General features: G+C 27.3%; 1 protein-coding gene across 1 annotated transcript in view; it reads left to right on the top strand.

Moving 5' to 3' along the window:
* Nucleotides 1–14,675, top strand: part of LOC132929609 (head-specific guanylate cyclase) — a 237,184-nt gene that overhangs the window by 181,009 nt on the left and 41,500 nt on the right. The window lies entirely within an intron of this gene.

Below are 14,675 nucleotides of genomic sequence, written 5' to 3'. Positions count from 1 at the left end.
AACAGAGGATATTTCCTACGTATATATGTATATATAATAGGCGGTGGAAATGGCAAGGATACTGCAGAACTACAACGGCTTAGTCGTGTTCTGTGCGAGTGTATTATAATAATATATCGTTATAGGTACCATGTGTACAGGATGATTCGCAAGGCATGCCCAAGTCCATTTTGTCATTTAATTATTATGTATTTTGCGTATTATCGTTTCTGGAATATGTTACCTAAAAGAGGGTCCTGCGCTGATACTGGTTTTTATTTTCAAATAAGAACCCCCTCCCTCCACGCTAACCCTAAAATAAAAATGCGTTTTAGGAAATACTTTATATATATTTTAAAATGATAAAATAAATTTCTTATATTGAATATGAATTTGTGTATTACCGCAACCGATTACAATGTGTGACATAAAAAATCTATCATATAAAATCTCCATTTTAAAATACAGCCTCATATGTATCATTAAAAATGTCAAAAAAAAAAAATCAAAATCGATGTACGAGTTTCGTCAAGGGATTAAATTGTAAGAAGTGAACATTCTCGATGAATCGCCCTGTATACGACTATTGGCTGGATCAATAAAAACAAATTCTAAGACGCTCCCTTCGATTATCGACAGTGTGTTATTGCGATGTATAATATATATAAAAGTACTCCATCCAGTGTGACAGAAGGTCGAAAAACGCCAAAGTGACGCGTGTATCGTCTGGGCGGACCTAACAATATATTATAATATATCTAGTCGTTGAGTAAGAGTGGTACATTTGACGTGGCGAGGTTCATTCGTGTTTGTGACGACGGACAATAGACATAATATCATGTACTCTCTCGTGGCATCAACAAAATTAATATCTGCCTTCTTATGATGAAAGAGTTGGCAGTTTATATATTTTAATAGTTCAGGCGTCGTTTGACTTTTTTCTAACAGACCTGCATCCGATGATCGGTTATGAGGTTCAAACTACGGTATGGTTTAATGTTTAATTTGTATGGTACAGTTTGAAATAATAATAGTAAAAAAAAACTGAACTAAAATTAAATAATAATGAAAAATACCTTATCGAATTCAAATAATCGGATTCGATCCTACAAAAGTTTTGTTGTTTTGCTACATCAACTCGATGTTTTTATACTTGTATTTTTGTTCCAACATATATTTGATTCTAAACGAATCGATGAAAGTATAGATTTTACAACGACGTGTGTCTTTTTTGTGTTTATATATATATATATACACACAAAAAGTAGTTGAAATAATGCTTCGATTATCGGCTTTGAAGAATTTCGGATAGCAAATTTAATTTAGATTGTACTTTGGCGAGATTAAAATTGAGAATTCCCAGTATTTTTCAAAAAAAACCAGAAAAAGTAAATCAAGAACAATTTTAAAAATAACTTGATTCTTTTTACATGTATAGACTTTTGACATTTTTAATGTTTTTTTTAATTTTATTTCTATAAATGTCGATAAAAAATTATTCACTTGGTTAAAAAACTTGAAAATAAAATACATGATAATATCATAAACATTTATTTATAGATGTGTAAAAATATTTAAAATACATTTGCACAATTTATTTTTATAAACATTTGAACTTCAAACTATATTAATGTTGCCGATTATCGCCAAAATTTGAAAATGGTATTGCAATTGTATGCATTATAAAATGTTCAATTTTTATAATCGAGGGTTCGCAATTTAATAAACAATTTGGCATTAGTAATTTATACTGAAACTTAAAAATATATATGCTTTTTTTTAATATTAACATTTTAAATGTATAGATATGGATGAAAATACATATTAAAATAATAAATAACGATATTCATTAATTTGTTATAGTTCGAAAATATTTTACAAGCCTATATGGCTATATATATATATTATAATATTTTATACACTCAATGTTATTTTGAAATGCAATTTCTTTGCAAAAAACTACTCCATCCTATTGTACATTAGTAAAAATAAATTATTAAAGCAATATGAAAAAAAAAGAGAATTAGAGAATATATACTTAGTAATACATAGTGATCACTATAGGCTGCTGGCTGATTGACCGATTCCGCTCAAATTCGTTTTTCTATACAATGATATATCATTGAATTGAAATTTAACACATCCATCACAGTAACCCACTCGACACATACAGTACAGTCGAGTGGTACTCACTTGCCCACCCTTTTTATTTCTTTCATTTCAAGTTTTCGGCGGACAATAATATATTATTTGGTAATATCTCTGTTATTTTTTTGTGTTGTGCAGCAAAAACAAATTTAACGATTTTAAAAGGAATTTATATATATTTTTGACTCATCAATAAATTTGATTTACATTTCCCTACTGCAGCACGCCAGCACTGGATTTTGAATATTATTCGATTTTCAATAGTTAGAATGACAGGAGTAAGTGAAAAATACATCTATACGTCTGCAATATTCAATATTGTGAACTATTTAAACATTTTAATAACACACGCTGATCCGCAAATAATTGATCGCAGTGTCTCCGTAGAGTATGCTGCTGTAGCGGTATATATAGTCTGCAGGGAAATTAATAATCTTCCGTCACTTCACTACCTATACATATACTGTATAAATGTATAATATTATATATTTATTATTCGATAAATGTGCGCGTCTTGCGGTAAAACGATCACGTCGCAGCTGCAGTTAATAAGTATACAGAGGGGAAAAAACCAACTCAGGAAACGTCGTCATTATAACGCTAATAACGCCGATTTTAATTACAACCATAGACTTATCAGTCATATTTGACTCAGAGATAAATCATAAAAACTGTCGGCCCTGTTTCAGTTTATCATACCGCGAACGCTTACTAATAGCCAGTGAATTTAAGGTTTTATTTTATTTATTTTTTTTTAATAAGAGTTTTCACTGCCTGTAAAAATATGTTTATCCGATAAAAATGTATTAATTTTAGCGGTTCGATTAAAACATGCATACACTACATACTACTAGTTTTTATCGTAAATAAAACAGCTAAGGTATAATTTTGGAACTTCATTTAATCATCGTATAAAGTCTACTGTTTCAACATAATATATAATTATTTATATTATTTAATATTGAAATTGAATTAATAATTATGCATGGGACATTTTGATCTTAAATTTGAATCACGAAGAGATAATATTGTGTCATATTATAATATGTATATCCATAAATCATACATAACTATGTCCCTCCCCTAAAGCAAAATCAATATAGCAGTATAAAAATATTCGAAAAAGAACTTAAGGCAGTGAGATTATTTTCGGTCATTAAATAATAACGTTGAAAACAATCATTTATAACCTTCGTGACTTTATCGTCTTGAAAACAACGTTATTACGCACTACAATAATACTAACACAAAATTCCAAATCCTGATTAACTAACTAGAGCTCCTATTTTCCTCTGACGAACGCAGTGGCACTAATATCACCAAATGACATTTAGAAACCTTTAGATAAATTTTGTCAACGAGTAGTTAATTTACAGTTAAGACGTAAGCAATTAATTCTAAGATTCAAATCTTACCTAGATAAATAACCTGATGAATAAAACTAGATAAAGTGGATAACACTAATTGCTATTAATTAATTATTACGTTATACATTTATAATATCACTTCAGAGTTCACTAAATTAAATATACCACGAACTTATGGCTAATAAATACTAATCTTACCGATCACCATTAATATGTATAGTACCGCATTATACATTTGCATTTAAAATGTGTCCATAATACAATTTTCGAGTATGGAAAAAACAATTTAATTTTCTGGTAAAATATTAAGAGAACAGTCTTGCTAACGTTCTACTATTCACGAGAAATATTTCTCAATTCCATACAAAATCATAATACTTAATTGATTATTTAATATTTATGTATATGCATGCTTTCGCTACTAAGCTAGTCATAATAATTAATCAAAAAAATGTCAAATATAGTGATTTTGTTTTAAATTGTTAAACAATTTTTACTAAAAATTGACACATAAATATATATAATGCGGTGGATTTTGCTAGAAACATAATGAGATATGTATAAAAATTTAAGCAGAAATTTCGAAAGTGTTTCGAATTAAATATAAAAAGAGCATAATAATTCCTGGAAAAATAAATATTATTTAAACTGGTGGACTTTGGTGTTAATAAGTAAACAAGTTATAATAGCTATAACTAAACTACTTATACGTCACGCGGAGAACATAATAAATAGTTACACATTAAAATGCTGGTCACATAAACCAAAAACAATTTTCAAACAATATTCGTTGTATGATATTATTTTATCTCCTGGCAAATATTATGTACGTAAATCAAAATATATTACTAATTTAATATTAGCATTGTGATACAACCAAATATACGTAACCAACGATATATTATGTTATACTGGGCAATAAATAATTGTACACGAATTATTACAATACAATTTCTAAAATTTATCCTTATTACGACTTACTATTTGGTACTTTTTAACCTCATAATATATTAACGATACAATTTGTTTTGACGTCAGTTCTTTAAAATTTGATTTGTGTTTTATTATGTCTATCAGCGTTTACTAATACAACCAATAAAAGTTATAATGATTAAAGAAAACAAGAAGTGGAAAAACACTAATGAGAAAGAGCGAATAATATTTTTTTTTTGTTTACTTAATGTTTAATAATTATCAGTTATGAATATATTGCGTAACAATTCAGTCTACAGGTAATTTACGGCTCCCAGAGTTCCAAAAAAGTTTGAAAATATTTATAAATAAAAATTAAAAAGGGAAAAGTAGGTGACCATTGCAGATAAATCATTGTACAAGAAAAAAGATCCTGAGCCAAAATAGTATATTATATAATATATTATCATATACATTTATTGCAATTAATTATTATACTAATAATTTTACTATTATTAAAACAGGTTAAACTATAAATAAGTAATATCATACAATATTAATCTAATAGTGTGTACAAAATATAATTATATATGTTAAGTTATAAATCATAAAGTAAAATATTTTTGAATATTCTTAATTTAAACATTAATTCCCATTCAATTTTGAATTTAAAGCGTCTAAAAATAAAACAAGTTTATTATTTAGTTCCAGTATAAATATTACTTATGTCAAAGTTTATAATATATTTTAAAATGTTTTATCTATAAAAATTAAACACTATACATTTTAAAATACAAAATAATTTTCGAATTTTCGTGATCGACCTGAACGACCAACTCCCACACAAGTTTAATTTCAAATTATTATAAAAAAAAATCACGCTTATGCATTTTTAATATTTTAATATTATGTACTTTTATATTATGAGGAGCTTTGTATTCAATTTTCAATGTTTAATCTAAAAAACTAAAAATAAAAAATCGAAAATATCAAATATTTAATTATAGTACAACATTATTATAAAATTAATTATTTCTAATAAAAAAAAGTGGGCAAGTGGGTATCGCTCTGCTGTATAGTAGATGGAGAGTAGGTCACTGGTCACTATAATGGATGTGTTAAATTTGAATGCAATGACGGGTATCATTGTATACGAAAATCGATTCTGAACGGAGATGATTTGTCAGTCAATGATAATTAGTTGGATATATTATATTATTACCTATATATATTTAAATTGTAATATATCGTTATTTTACGCGATTTCGTAAAAAATTAATTTTCATACGCTCATAAAATGTTTTCTATAATGACAATGGAATTTTTTTTTACAGTTACTTAAAGAAAAACGTATGGAAAACCTAGTATTGGATATTTGAACCTTAAGTACAAATCAAAAAAATTTTATGAATTTTCAACTTCAAAATTCTTTGCAAATTTTCGTGATTTTGAAATATTTTGTAAACATTTGAACTTTAAATGCTTATAAACAAAAATTGTGGCGAACGATTTTTGATTTTTTTTTACTACGATAAATCGATAAGTACAACTTATAATAAACCTTGTATTAAATTTTAAAGATTTTTTTTATCGGCATTTTAAGAAAAAAAATTAAAAAAATCGAAAATTTCAATTGTCTATAAGTAGCTTAAAAAGGTCAAAATATTTTGAAAATTTAATCGCAAATAGATAATCATAATATAAACATTTGGTGAAAATTTTAAATATTTACAATGATTCGTTTTTGAGTTACAGCAAAATAAAAAAATCGATTTTGTCGAAAAATGGTTATGCGTAAAAATGCCCGTTTATCCATTATTTTTTCAGGGTTTTTCCCAACGCTTTTGAAAACTATTGAATTTTTTTTACTTTTGACCAACTATATGAATTTTCCTATTCAAAGAGGGGCTGAAGTCAAAAATCGAAGCATTATTACTAATCACAAAAACACACATCATTGTATAATCAATACATTCATCACTCCGTTCAGAATATAAAATGTTGCAAAAATATCTAACTCTAGTTTTATACATTTATAAATTATACCAAAAAAAAAAAAAAAACAATTTTGTTAATAATGCCCCGATTTCTTTAATTTTTTTTCCAATTATTTTAAAAACAACAGCAATTTTCAAATTTAATTTCTCAAAAGTATGAAATACTTTCATATTCATAGTTCAATTTGCTATCGATGTCCATCTTTTCTCTTATATTTCTATATTAATATATTGTGTATACTGTGTATACTGGTGTATCCACATACAATTTTTTACACATATCATTTTAAAATCAACACATTTATCGCTCTACTCATAATTTAATACAAAAACGAAATTATTTTTTAATGTCAATTTCTATTCGGATTCGATATGTATACAAATAATTTACGTACACGATAATAATTTTTCTCCGAAAAAATTGTAAATTGTCATAAATACCACACTGATGTGCAGGCACCACAGAAACTATAGACACGATCATAATATTAGTTTACTATGCATTTTATATTGACACGTGTTCGTCATTTATTTTATAGCTGTCTCCAATTAATAGTAAGTATGGTTATTGCAGCTACAGCGGCTGTAGATAGGATTCTCTGAACAATAGCTGATGACGTCTGAAATAAATCGCCACGAACAATTGTCATTGTAATGTCGAGAAACGTCTTTGTGTTATAATTTTTAGCGCAGCTGGTTGGATAATGAGCAAGAGAACCGCCATTGTCAGAAGTCACAGTCATCTCGAATATATTAAAATTTACAATATTTCAATATTATATTATAATATTTATAGTGACTCGTTGATTATCCGACTTCTGCTTTTTTTCGTTGTCGTCGGATTTTTGATGTATTACCAAATCCGGTTAGGTGTACGAGCCAAATCACTGCAGAGCGCCGCTTAAGGACTTACTATTGTCGATTTGAAAAATGTTAATTTTTCGTTTCACCATCGTCATTGTTCCATTACGTAATGATATGGGAGGAGCCATTTTGGCGAGCGGATTTCGTTTTTTCTGAAATTTCGGAAAAATAAAATTCTTAATAATACGGTCACTCCCTGAAAATCATAAAATAATAATGACATTCATGAAATTATAATATATTACGAAAATATGTGATGATATTATGCTCATAGCTCATATATGTCTGTTCCGATGGAACTTAAAACGCAAAATTAGATAAATCGATAAAATTACACTAATTATATTTCAATGATATTGTCAAAGGCACAGAATTATAGTAAATCAAAATAAAAGTTAAAAATGTAAAAAAAAATAATTCAAGTAAAATATTTAATATTACATACCTAGCCTTTTTTTTTTTACTAGCTTCTGTGCGGTTAGCCCTTTTCTCGCCTCACTATTAGACGTTATAGCGTATGTCTACAGATTGTGAAAAAGGTAATCGATTTGTCCCGCCAGCCAGCCCTTATTTCCATTACCGTCCGCGAGACATCCAACATTGTGCAAACGTAAGGGTTCAATAACATTTCGATTGAATTTTAATCTCAAGGGTCTTGGCCGGTTGCGAACGAATATTAGCCGCAAAGTTCTCCGCTTGACCGTGCATACATGCGTATAGCCCATGCATTTACATTATAATGTTTATTATTACTAAACCAAACATAAAAATATTAATATTGCGCATTGCGTTTGATCGTTAACGCCACAACTATTTCGGTGTACTCCAAACTAAATTCACTGTATAGCATTATGCAGATTTTTAATATTTTGTTATAAAAAAATTAAGTTAAAGGTTATTGTAAGACAGTGGACAATAATTGCTTCAGTCAATGTATGAATTTTTAAAAAATAAAAAGTAAAATATTATTGTACAGACCTTTTATAATATTATATCATATATATATATATATATATATATATATATGATTGTATATAATTATTAGAAAGACGCCTATTTTACTATCGAAGACTTAATTATACTTAGATAGAATTTGGAATATAATATCTCAAAAATAATCAAGTATTATAATGCTTAATTTATAATTTAAATTTTATACATACGAATATTAATTGAAAATGGATCACTAATTCAAAAATATGTAAAAGTTAAATGTTTTGAATTGAAATTTTTTTTTCAAAATAAATATTCCTTTTTGGAATAAAATATTCATGTGTTGATGGTTTAAACTGGTAAAAGCTAGAAAATATATATAATATGATAAAAACTATATTTTTTTACATAAGTGGTCATACTTTGTTTTATACATTTAATACCCAATATATAATATTGCCTTACAAGATAATATTATCTAATTTAAATGTTGAAATACAACAGTCGTCCGTTTAACGTTTGAAATATCACTCACAGCCGTGTACAATAATATCACTCGCCCTATAGAGTGTCGTTGGTCGAGCAGTGGTTTATTTTACAAAAATACAACGCCCAGACACACATTAAGGTCCAAAAGTGTAAGTAACATTATATAATACGATTGAGATTTATAGATTTTATTTTTTTTCGTTAACGTCCGGTACAGTGTACCGTCACGCCACTCGGTAGAAGGCATATTTGCGTGCGTAAAATCGACTTTCGTATTGTATATTATCATTATATACACGCGCCGTAAATCAGAATCGAGTCGGACACTCTAAAACGACGTTGAATGTATGCCGCAAAATGGTCTCGAGTCTTCTCGGTTTTTATACCGCCCACGTTGAAATATATGTATCACACACACACACACACATATATATATATACTTATATACTGTTATATAGGTATATTATATGTACTTGTACGCCCAGAAAGTTTACTGCACCACATCTCTCAACGCTTATATATATATCTGTGTGTGTGTGTGTGTGTGTGTGTGTACCTATTCGAACGCTGACGTAATGCGTTGTAAATATTTATGTGCACCACCGGAAGAATCCAAGTGACGTTCTTTTTTTTGCGCGCGCGAGTGACCGTTTATATATATGGGTTTATTCTGAATACCAAATAACCAATTTGCCCGGGTTTGTTTTTCCCCGAGTCCCGAACTGCCATCGGAATACACACCTAATAAAAAATATAGAGAGAAAAAACAAAACAAACACGAAACGCGCTCGAGTTCATTTCGATAAAGTTCGTCGTATACATATGTATACGTATAATATATGATTGTATACGTGTATAGATAAATAAATTGTTGATGGATTTAACGAGACGACGACCGCGGAAGTGTGCGATCGCGTATAATCTCCGCGACCGTGTGTTCGAATTTTCGTGTGCGTCGCAGATAGAGTACTATACTGTGTCGTCTTTGAATTCTGTCCGCCTAGCGTGTTTTGGGTGCCAGTCCACCCGAGGTTCTCACACGTGACCACAAACGACATAACAATTAAAAATGTACGCATAATATTATACATATAGAGGACGATTTGCTTGCCGTGCTCACTGGCGGGGCGTGAGCTAATTAGACGGTACAACAAGAAGCATCCTCTGGTGGTAAAAACTTATTTTATTCAATTAAAAACCACTCTGTTTCACAGTGAAACTTCAAAAATAATTACGTTTTGAATGAATTGGGGTTGAGGTAAGCATAATCTTTCTGTATTCTATAACGAGTGTTCTGGAGTGTTGCAGTTTTGGCGACGTTTATACTGATTCAATTATTTGCGTTGCGTTATTGACACATTTTCGAAAACATTTTTACTCTTGATCGGTTCATATATTTCATAAAATTAATTTCCATTTATTTGTATTTACGTGTACGTAATTTAATTGTTATTATTATTATTTTACTTTTTTTAATATAATTTTTGTGGAAGCAATAGTATAATTTATTAAACGATAATAATGTAAAATGGTACCATAGTTTTTTTTGTAAATAATTATAGTATTACAATACAATTTTAATCATACTTAGGATTTACAATTATTTTTAATCATTAGGCCACAGCATTTAGAGTTTGAAATTCGATTCAGATTTTAAGAAGTATAAAGTTGTATACTTTATTTTAAATTGTTCTGTCTTTTTTAGTTATTCATCATTCTTATCACTTTTCAGTTCATCTTATAGTATTAATAAAGAAGTTATAATATACTTTTTATATAATATTATGTTGATGATAATAATAAATAACAATTGTAATGAAATAAATTAGGTATGATAATTGGTTCGTAAATACAAATATAAATACATAAAATCATTTTTATTAAACAAGATATAAATATCCATTTATAGGATAAATTTTCTCCATTTTCTTAGGATATTTATAGGTTTTAATTAATTTATTATGTACTTAATGATGATTTTTATAAATTCAAAATTATTTTATTTTTCATTAGTTTTAGCCTCCTACATTTTTTTTATAAATTATTAAATCTTAATATCAATCCTTAATATTGGAATTAGTTTTGGAACCTTTAGAAGAAAAGACAACATTGCATAAAATTGGGTAAGCCTATCGAAGTACTAAATATAATTTGTAGTAATATGAAAATATTTGTAGTAAATTTTCTCAAGTAAAAATAAATTATCACAGCTAACAATAATCAATTATTATTATACGTGTTAACATCGATATTAATTAGTTCATTCGACTCTGTTTCAGAGTTATACACGTATTTTAACGATGATCATATTATACTCTTATACCTAATAACATAGGACTTTAAGGTGGATTACACAAAAACATTATTTTTAAGAAAAATATAATATTGTATATTTTTTAATAAAGTTTGTAACTACGGGCTTATATAAAAAAAACACATTTTTTATACAATAAATTATATTATACACGTCATATTTAGTAGTCAAATTAATTACATTTTATACATTTTGAATACTGTTTAATCCATTTAAATATTTTTTCACTCTATAGTTTTGAATGTTGACCCGCTGTTAAAATAATTTTTAAAACCACCACAAACGATGTGAAAAGAATTCAATAAGACAATCGTATTGTTATTTTAATTGTTCGACTCGACGGTTTTTATAACGACTTATGGTTTAAAAAAAAACTTAACCAGTTTTTCTTTTACTTTTTTTTATCGTAAATCTAACCCAGTATAAATATTATTCATTATAAATTTATTCATTTAGCTAAGAAATGCTTATAAAAAGAATATTATCAATATTTAAATCGAATAATAAAGTTTATCATTTGTAAGCAATAACGAAAAATAAAACCCACGACAGAAATGTAGTTAAATTGCCTATTTATATCGCCTTGCGATCATATTCATTACGTCATAATAAATTAAATGTGAATTTCTATAATACAATCTTATTTAAATGTGATTCTGGCAGAATGATGATGCACACAACAATTTAAAAACTGAACTTAATTTGTTTTCCCCAGAATTTAGATAATATATTTTTGTTGTCATGGAATTACCTAGGCGGTTGATTATTTTTAAATTTTAACACAATATAATGGTAGAATATAATATTTCATAAATAATGGTCTTTTAATATTTTTTTTTTTTTTTTTTTGGCAATTCGATCGCTTATACTTTATTTTTGTTCTCAATTTTGGAAACTAATATCTATTTTTAATTATATTATTATTTACTGCGATAATAATGGTTTTATTATGTCATAGTACTATTATTACATTAATAATTCCATAGTATCAATATAATAATATTGATAATAATTGTGTTTGCTGAATGTGTATTATTGTGTTCAGGGAATTCCTCATATTTTTTTTCTTTTGTCATCGTTTATTCTATTGTTGGAAAAACTAGTTTGATAGTAATGAAAAATCGCATGGATTCAATTTCATAATATTGACAGAAATAAAATCGATGTTAGTAATAGATACAAAACTGACTGCCTTTTGTGGAATTATTATTGATATGCATCAGTTCATCACTGCAATGATTTGTCATGTTTAGAAAAAGTTTATCATAATTACTATATAATATTATGTTTTTCTATTTGTTTATGGTTTGGTTAATAGAAATATCAAATAAACGATCCTAGTAAAAAATATATTTATAATAAATCCAAAAACTGCATGGCATCAAAACTAACAAAATTATTAAAATAATATCGATAAGTATGATACATATATAACAAGGTATGAATACATAAAATAAACACAAATTTAAAATGCATAAGGGAAACAATATGTTATTGAAATCATTGATATAACGCAAACTTTAGTATGATTTGTTTGTTGCGTCAATATGTAGGTAGGTATGTATTGTCGATATCTCATATTTTAGATTCTCAGCGGAGCGATGAATGTACATTGGTTTACATATTTTTTTTTATGTATAACAATGCTTTGTTTTGAATCTTCGAGTTAGAGAGTTTCAGAAAACTTTTTAAAATAATAAAAAAAAATTACTTAAAACGGAAATATCTATGCAAAAGCAATTTTTAACAAAACTGATTTTGCGTTTTCTTTTTTACTCTATAGTTCAAAAATAAATAATTTTAGATATTTATCATTCAATAAATATTTATATTAGCATTCTCTATCTATACGTGATGTCATAGGTTTTAAAATATTTTAGATCTTTTAGATTTTTTTATTCATAAACAATTAAAATTTTTTACCGTTTTTTTTTGTTGGATTTGTACATTATGATAACGTTTTTATTTGCGAGTCAAACACTTAAAGAATGAATACATCATTTTAGTTATCTTCTTAATGGTGGCTGATGAGGTATTTACACTTAAAATCTACTATACATATATAGCAGAAGAATTTCCATTGGTTTTTTTTTTAATAATATGTTTGTAGGCACTTTTTTTAATTGAATAAAGTGTGTTGAGGGGACGAATGGTACTAATAAATTAAACTCATATAGGGAATTATTATATGTATATAGTTTACTATTAATAATATAATATGCTAATGTTCGTTGTACTGTATCTAAAAAATTATAAAAATTATTAGATAAAATAATAGTTAGTTACATATATGCTTTTTTAATTTATTTGATAAATATAAATATTTAAAAATCATAATATTTTTCTGATAATCATTTAAAATTAATCCTGAAACACACATTCTTTGAAAATGATTCTTTCTAAAATTATTTATAACTGAGGAATTAAAAAAAAAACAATTACGATAGTTGTTCAAAACTGTAAACGATAGATAAAATATTCGGTTTAAGTTTTTTACGAGTTTCAAAATACTTTTAAAATTTAAAAATTTAATTTAAAATAGACTAATAGTAAACTAAATAAATTCGACGAAGATACAACGTAATGGAATTGCGTAAAATTAGTTATAAGTAATTATATATTATTACAACTGTTATTCGACATTTCGGAAAGTTTATCAATTAATTAAATTAATGCCCATTCCATATAATATATTATAATGTATAAATATGTATAAAGATTATCTGTTAGTATTTAATTTAGACATTAACAAAAAAAATGCGTTTGAATTTTGAAGTCTTGATCTGAAATACAAGATCGTGAAGATTCACAATGATAGTATTATTATAAAATCTCTGTTATAACTTATAATTAAAAAATTGCGATAAAAAAAAAATAAATTTTTAATATCATAGTATGTATTGTAGTACCTATATGTGGTCGGTTAAAATCAGTCGAGTTTTGACAGTTACGAGTTTCTGAATGTAGTTTTCCGGTGCGTTTTGGTAAAATTGCAAAGATGTACTCGTACTGAAGGAGTCGATATATAATTTATCGATAAATCGTCTGATCGATAGGTGGCTTACTTTAAACTTTTCGATTTGTTGACTACGCGACAAAATAGTTGACTAGAAAAAAAATCATTATCACCGTAAAATCCGTTGCACTCGTCGCTTCGCTGGGAATCGAAAACGTTAGCTAAACACTATTGCGTTCATATCGGCGGGGGCGTCTCGAATAATCCATACTTATCGTCACAGCGCATATCCCACACATACAAATCGTCTTCGGAATGGATACACAAGTGTCGCGTCACACTTAAACATAATAATATTACGTCTTCCGCACGGGTTAGGATTCCGAATGCGAATATTATCGGTACACACAGACCGTCATTGTCTGGAGATCGCTTCGGCATGTATAAGCGTTTCTCTGATTATATTAATAATAATAATAACTAATAACAATAATAACAACATAATATTATTGTACATCTATACGCAGTGTATGCCAACCATAGATTAAAGTCCCGACTGTCCCTCGAGACTGGACGAACCCGCTGGGCCTACGTTGTGACGCGGCTGATCGCGTATATTATATTCTATTATCGCGTCAGTGTATACAGTATATGACGTATATCATGACGACAATACCTGTGCCGTTGTCGTAACAGAGCATTGTCATTATTGTTTC

The sequence above is a fragment of the Rhopalosiphum padi genome, chromosome 4 (assembly GCF_020882245.1).
Source record: "Rhopalosiphum padi isolate XX-2018 chromosome 4, ASM2088224v1, whole genome shotgun sequence".
Lineage (NCBI taxonomy): Eukaryota > Metazoa > Arthropoda > Insecta > Hemiptera > Aphididae > Rhopalosiphum > Rhopalosiphum padi.
This window is presented reverse-complemented; position numbering and strand designations above follow the sequence as displayed.